The sequence below is a fragment of the Lolium perenne genome, chromosome 6 (genome assembly GCF_019359855.2).
Source record: "Lolium perenne isolate Kyuss_39 chromosome 6, Kyuss_2.0, whole genome shotgun sequence".
NCBI classification, from domain to species: Eukaryota; Viridiplantae; Streptophyta; class Magnoliopsida; order Poales; family Poaceae; genus Lolium; species Lolium perenne.
Window position 1 is genome coordinate 10,159,316 of NC_067249.2, and position 7,479 is coordinate 10,166,794.

At 47.5% G+C, this 7,479-nt stretch overlaps 1 long non-coding RNA gene across 2 annotated transcripts; it reads right to left on the reverse strand.

The window, feature by feature from the left end:
- Positions 1-262: 262 nt before the first annotated feature.
- LOC127308949 (uncharacterized) lies at positions 263-2,980 on the reverse strand. Of its 2 annotated transcripts, XR_011746429.1 has the most exons (4): positions 2,840-2,980; positions 2,589-2,747; positions 1,187-1,562; positions 263-852 (listed from the first exon to the last, which is right to left on the reverse strand). It is a non-coding gene; the product is annotated as an uncharacterized lncRNA (long non-coding RNA). The 2 variants fall into 2 exon arrangements; XR_011746428.1 differs by lacking the exon at positions 2,840-2,980 and having other exon boundaries at positions 2,589-2,763.
- Positions 2,981-7,479: the final 4,499 nt, after the last annotated feature.

Here is a 7,479-nt window from a genome sequence, read left to right on the forward strand (position 1 = left end):
GCATCTATACTGTAAAGTTATGCAATATAATTGCAAAATTAATTAAAAGTTCTCGAAGGCCTTCAAATTGGTTCCACAAATGCGATAGAGAAATCGCCACATCAAATGGCATTGACAAAGATAAATTGGTTCATCAAACAGATAGAACAAAAAATATAAATCTAGATGCATCTAGTTTTATCATCAGCTTTTATCATCTGTAGATCTTTGCAAGAATTAGCAAGTAATAATACAGGTGTAATGAGCAAAAATATCCTCCAACTTATAACAGCAACGACACATCTCTTTGGAGCAGAATATTTAGAAACTACACTCTAATGGTGAGTTAAATATAACAGCATAGATATAAGTGTAATGAGCACACCTAATGGAATAACTTAATATGTAGGCTAATCATCCACGGGTGTTGCATCAAACTCATGTCCTAATTACCATAAACAACAATCCATCACACAACAATCCGAAGCACTAACTAATTAGACCTGCAACAACAAAGTGCTAACTTGTTTAGAAAGTTCTACAACTTGAAGTGGCAAAGCTGTGCATTCAATAGTTTAAATTTCTACTACTGAAATCCTCCTGCAGCCAGAAAATATGTGAGGACGATGATGGTGGCCGCCATGTAAAACCGAGACGAAGACCGGAGGCTGTGAAAAAATGTGGGCCCAGATCGAAAAATAAAGGAAAACGTAGAACCCAGATCCATGGGAGCCTCCAGTCGCCGCCGCCCAAGATGCAGCTCCAGCACAATCCTCGCGGTGACGCACGAGGGTAAGCGCAGCCACATTGAGAATGGATTTTCCGGTCCCGTCGGTGGCTAATGGCTTCCAAGGCAGTTTTCTCTGGCAGGGCCTGAAAATATAAATACATATATTAATAATGATCTACGGTGCATTAGGAAATAATTCCATTTCCCAAGTAGGACAAAAAAACCCTATGAAAATAAGGTGTTTGTCATAGCCGAAGAAAAGTCAGGCTGAATAAATTAGGAAAACTTAACCAACATGATAATAACCAAGATAGTAATTGTTTGCAACTAGTTTTATTAACCCGAGATCTCACAAAATTACATATTTCAAAATTTATTTAAAAAAAACTATGCCACAAAGAGCAGACAGTGTTGACAAAATCACATGGATTATGAAATTTTTTTCGGAAAATGAACTAGGACCAGGGCGATTGGTACCCAAAGAAGTACTGCCATCCAAACTTTGTGCTCCACATAAAAAATCACAATGACCAGGAGGAGATGAATCAAGTAGAAAATCCCAGGTATGAAGATGTGCAAATCTACTTGGGCCTGGACGGAATCAAGAAAGAGCCTCGGGTTAGTGCCAAGGTGGAGACAACAACACTCCCATATCAAGAGAATGGAGTCGAGGAGGTAAACAAAGATGAATTGCAGCTCCATGATGGACGCGGCTGCCTGCCCATGTGGCTCGCTGGCCACGGGGACCTCCTTGTCTCGGCTCCTGCCTTGGCCGTCCGGAATACGCCATGGCGACATCTGAATGATAAAAGACGACATCGATGTGAATCGACCATAGAGAACTTCACTGAACCTGAATAATGCAATAGACATATAGCAATAAATGAAAACCTCAGAACCGAAACATTTCACAGAACAATAGAAATAAGAAAGCCAGCATGAAAACTGCCAAAGATGGGAGAACTTTACATTCATTTAGATTCAGATTGACCATAACCTGCTATTTGCTACCAAAAGCAACAAATAAAACAGAAAGAGCTATGTGCATCATAAACTTCTCCTGGGGCATAGATAAGGGCTATTTGGAAGCCTTATATGGGGGATAGACACATGCTATGTTGACTGACTATCTGGCCATAAACAACTTCATAACTAAATACGGTAAATAGTAAATCTAACAGTGTGGGATACATTAAAATAACTTCAGGCAGTAAATTAGAACACACAGCTAAGGAAGACATCATAATATAAGACAACATTCTTCAACACAACTACTCTCTAATAAAAAAAGGTTCCAAATGGCAGCACATACAACACTACAAGCCGCCCCTGAGCTGATCATTTACTGCCTAAACCTGCAGCTAGATTGCAGACTGACCTGCTTTGAAAATGGTGGCCAACAAGTACATCTGCAATTGACGGGTACTGATCTATTGATTTTTAAACTTCAGCGTCGTCTATGCTTGTCTAGAACACTAAAGCACAGAATTAACTTATGAAACAAACAGGAGTAAGCCGAACGCATTTGCAACTGGCAGGAAAAGATCCCGAACAAAAATCTTTATGGGTACTGATGTACAAGATTCACTGTTAGCTATTGTAAAATGTTGGTGAATTTATTTATAAAGTTTGGAAAAGTTTTCCGAATATAAATTTGTAGTAATTTGTCATATGGATTATCATACAGTACAATCTGCCACAAAAAATGAACTCAAAGGACTGGAGAAGAACCTAGAGTACTGTAGCGAACCAAATTATTGAGATCGAACAAACAAAGCAGAGGGAACCAATTGAAGGAAATGGGGCTCGCAAAGCTGGGTGCTGTGATAAAAATGGCACCTCCAGGTAAAAAAAAAAAAAGGAAACGCAGAGTGCAGACCAAAGAAACAGATCACGGGGAAGCCTCGGGTCGCCGTCGCCCATCCCCATACTTGGCGCAATAGTCAAGCGAGCCCGACTCCGGTACTGAAGAGCGAAGCTGTGAAGCTCCCTTGACGCCGGAAGAGCACGCGGCGTGGCGACTGGCGAGGCCCGACCACTGTATTCCATGAATCCGGAGAAAATCCCTATAATTTTAGATTCGCGGAGGAAAAGAATCGAGGAGAAGAAAAACAAGGGATGGGATCTCACCTGAGTAGCAGATCGGTAAATCCTTGGTGGCCGCAATGGAGAAGCTATCTCAGATCTTCCCCAAATCTGGTCGACGCACGGACGAGCAGAGGCAGCGGAGGCGAGGACAGGGAGAACGATTCCGCTCTCTGAGGTACAGAGGAGACGACCGGATTTTGAACTCGAACTAGTCTCGGTGCCGTCTTGTACAATACCGCACGTCGCAAGCGGGCCCCCTACCGTATATCATACGAGAAGGTACCATGTATCTACTCGTATTGGAACGAAAAGGCCGGTCAAACCTTGCAGCACGTGGGCCCGGCGACCGAATCTTACAGCAATGAGGACGGCGGTTGATATCGACAGCGCCCCATATCAGCTTCGCGAACGCATTTTCGCCGGGGCACAGGTAAGGATGGCAATGGGCAGGATATGGGCAGGGTAGAGCAATACCATACCCATATCCGTATAGTCAATGGGTACAAACTTCTACCCATACCTGTACCTATGGGTAAGAAACTTTACCCATACCCATACCCGGCGGGTACCCGTACCTATTGGGTACCCGGTGGGTAGGTTAAATTGTACACAAGTCAATCACAATTTTACATTTATCGATAACAAATTCGATTAAAAAAATCAATTATCTCAACTCAATAACAGGTAGTTGAGTACATAACAATTAACATAATATAAAAATAACATTCTCATATTCTAACTCATAAGTCAACAAAAATAGACGTGTCACGTATGAATTTGACAATAAATGGGCAACGTATGGGTATACCCGCGGGTACGAGGCTATACCCGTGCCCTGCCCATGACTTAACGGGCAGGGTATGGGTACTACCCATGGGCGCATAAAAGTGTATCCATACCCTGCCCATGCGGGTACGGTACCCGCGGGTATCCATACCCATGGGTAAAATTGCCATCCTTAGGCACAGGGCAAACCTCGCCATGCAGAATCGCGCGTTGGGCCCACTTGAATTACACGGAACCTGTACGACCGCCCCACCACCACTAGTCCACCACTCCGAAATTGGGGGTTCGATTTGGAGTCCATCGCGGCCACCAAGGATTTACCCATCTGCTACTCAGGTGAGATCCCATCCCATGTTTTTCTTCCAGTCGATTCTATTCCTCGGCGAATCTAAGAGCGCATTTGGTAGGCCGGTGGCTCGTATGTGCCTAGCAATTTTCGATCTGTTTGGTTGCCCAGAAAGGCTCCGCGTTGTGGCTCAACCGCTTCTCAAAGCATACTGGGGACATGCTTAGCACGAACGCCCGAATCAGCCGTTTCAGCCTGCATGTCGCGTTGTCGTCCATTTTTGCACGCCCTCGTGCAACGGTTGCACGCATGGAGAAGCGCGGGAGACACCGCGTTGTCTCGAGCCTCTCTCCCCACTTCCAGTCACCGGTTGAGTCCCCTCTCTCTCCACTTCACTCCCTCCACTGACACACGGTACCATCCCATCAACCACTCACCGCCCATGGCCTCCCCCGCCTCCCCCGCCTGCTTCTGCCCCACCGTCGACGGATCCCGCCGCCGGCCCGACGGTCACCAGGCCGAACGATGCGGTGCTGCACATCCTCTGGGAGTACGAGGCCGACGGCCACGATTCGGCGGCGCAGATCGATGCCGGTTGAGTACCGGTGTTCAATCGCCCATCGCCGGTCGCGACCAGGCCCGTTGGCATCGGTATAAGGAGCGCGGCCGTCGCGGCTCTACAGGCCACCGGTATTAGATCGGCGAATACCGCGACGGGGTTTTTGAGCCCTGCCTAGGGTTTCCTTTTGCGAGGGCGGCGGCAATGGCGGCGGGTGCAGCAGGCTCTAGCTGGGAGATGGAGCCCCCACCAGGGTTCGCGTCCACCCTGATGCACGCGCCGATGCCATGGTGCTAGCCGCGTCCGCATGCTCCCAATTGAGCGCCGCCGGTCGCGCCGCCTCCGTTCGGCCAACTCCGTGCTCGTCGGGAGCCGTCTGCTCCGTCCGCGCCCCGTCTTCCGACCGCGGCTCCGACGCCCTGTCATCCGACCGCTGCTTCGGCTCCGCCTCCGCCTCCACCTGGTTTAGGGGTGCGACCTCCTGGACCACATGCCAGCGCCGGTGCGCAGACTCCTCCTCTGGCCGGCCCGCTTGCTCTCCAACCCATTGTAAGCACTCTCTATCCCTTCCTCATCGGACTGATGTGAATGTAGATCGGATTGATGTCAATATAGATCCGATTGATGTCAATGTGCGTTGCATGTTAGTCATAAGCATGTCAACGATGAGTACGATGATCTTGAGATTGTGATTGCCATGATGATCTTGAGATTGCCATTGCCATGATGATCTTGAGCTTGTGAATGGCATGATGATCTTGATCTTGCCATTTCCATGATGATCTTGATCTTGTCATTGCCATTATGATCTTGAGCTTGCCATTGCCATTGGAGCTGATCATGCCAAGTATCGCTAACTCTTGTCATTTTCATTGCATCTGCAGAATTGGCTCTTCCAGGAAACCTTCCTGGAAGGGCCGAAGTGGGAGGCACGGGACCATGCCGTTCGGGTGCAGCTTCGAGACCCCAATGTAGTGTTCATGGAAGCCCACCGGCAGGTCACCTAGCCCAGGGTTCACGCCGGGCGTCCTGCTAACCTGGGGCACGGTCCCAGGGAGCGGCTACCTGCGTTCTTCGTGCAGCTGGAGAGCCAGGACCTCCGTGCCCTCGCCGTGTCGCCCTACATGGAGCAGCGCCTGATCAGGAAGTACAAGCTGAAGAACAATGGCCCGCCGGTGAAGGTGGCCTTGTACATGGGCGAGCGCTGCAACCACATGGTGCAGCTCCAGTGGATGGGCCAGCGCGTCGGCTTCATCAAGTCCTTGGAGCAAGTTCGCTGGCAAGGCTGACTGATACGTTGCAAACGTATCTATAATTTTTGATGCTCCATGCTTGTTTTACACCAATTTCTATATGTTTTGTTTACACTTCGTGGCATTTTTATGCATTTTCTGGAACTAACCTATTAACAAGATGCCACAGTGTCAGTTCGTGTTTTCTGCTGTTTTTGTATTTCAGAAAAGTTGTTCTGGAAATATTCTCGGAATTGGACGAAACAAAAGCCGAAGTTCCTATTTTGCTGTCATGAAGATGGAGTCCAAAGGGGAGACGGAGAAGAGCCAGGAGGTGGCCACACCACCCCTAGGCGCGGCCCACCCCCTGGCCGCGCCTAGGTATGGTGTGGGCCCCTCGGGCGCCCACCGACCTCGTCCTTTCGCCTATAAATTGACATCCTCGGGAAAACCCTAAAGACCCGAGTCATATTCCCCAAAAAGTTCCGTAGCTTCGCCGCCATCGAAGACAAGTTTCGGGGGTCAGAAGTTCCTGTTCCGGCACCCTGCCGGGACGGGGATTGACCCCCGGAGCCATCTCCATCGACTCCACCGCCTCCACTTCGACTCCATGATGGTTTGTGATTAGTTCCCCCATGAACTACGGGTTCTTGGCTGTAGCTAGTTGGTACTATCTCTCCCATGCACTTCAATACAATGATCTCATGAGCTACCTTACATGATTGAGATCCATATGATGTAATTGGTGTTGTGTTTGTTGGGATCCGATAAATTATGGAATTGTGATCAGATTGTACATCATGTTATCATACTATTGTTTATTTAAGATCTTGCATGCTCTCCGGTACTTGTGGTTACCCTGATCAAGTAGTTGCCTGTATCTCCAAGAGGGAGTATTTATGCTAGATAGTGGGATCAGTCTCCATTTAATCTGGGGGAGTGACAGCAACCTCTAAGGTTGTGGATGTGCTGTTGCCACTAGGGGTAAAACAACAATGCTTTGTCCAAGGATAATTGTGTTGTTTACATTATGCACTTTACTTAAAGCAATAATCTGTTGCTTGCAACTTAATACTGAAAGGGGTGCGGATGCTAACCTGAAGGTGGATTATTTAGGCACAGATGCATGCTGGATAGCGGTCTGTGTATCATGTTGTAATGCCCAATTAAATACTACAGTAAATTTTATCTTATCATAGCATGCATTGTTATGCCCTTACAATTATCAATTGCCCAACTGTAATTTGTTCACCCAACACTTGTTATTTGTTTGGAGAGTTACTACTAGTATAGATAGCTGGGAACCCAGGTCCTTTTGTCATCATCATTGCTCTACAGTCAACTACGCACTAGAATATTTTCTGGTACCATTGCCTCTGTGTTACTGCTACTGCTGATGTGTTACTATTAATATTGCTCTCATATTACTGCTGCTTTCACATCACCCCTCTTACTAGTGCTTTTCCAGGTGCATCTGAATTAATAACTCCGCTGTTAAGCCTTATAAGTATTCTTTGTCTCTCCTTGTGTCGAATCAATAAATTTGGATTTTACTTCCCTCGAAGACTGTTGCGATCCCCTATACTTGTGGGTCATCACTGACCTCCATGTCGACGACACGGTCGTCTTCACCCCTGCCGACGACGGCTTCCAGGTCGAGGTGTACATGAAGGAGACTTCCTGTTCGAGCATCTGGGGCTGCAAGAAGCATCGCAATGGCCCTTATGCTGATCCTAGCCGCCGTTAAGGTTATGTGCTTGTTATATGTCTGTGCTGTTTTGAAGTTGTAGTTGTGCTGGCCTGAGGAGGCCGTAAACAC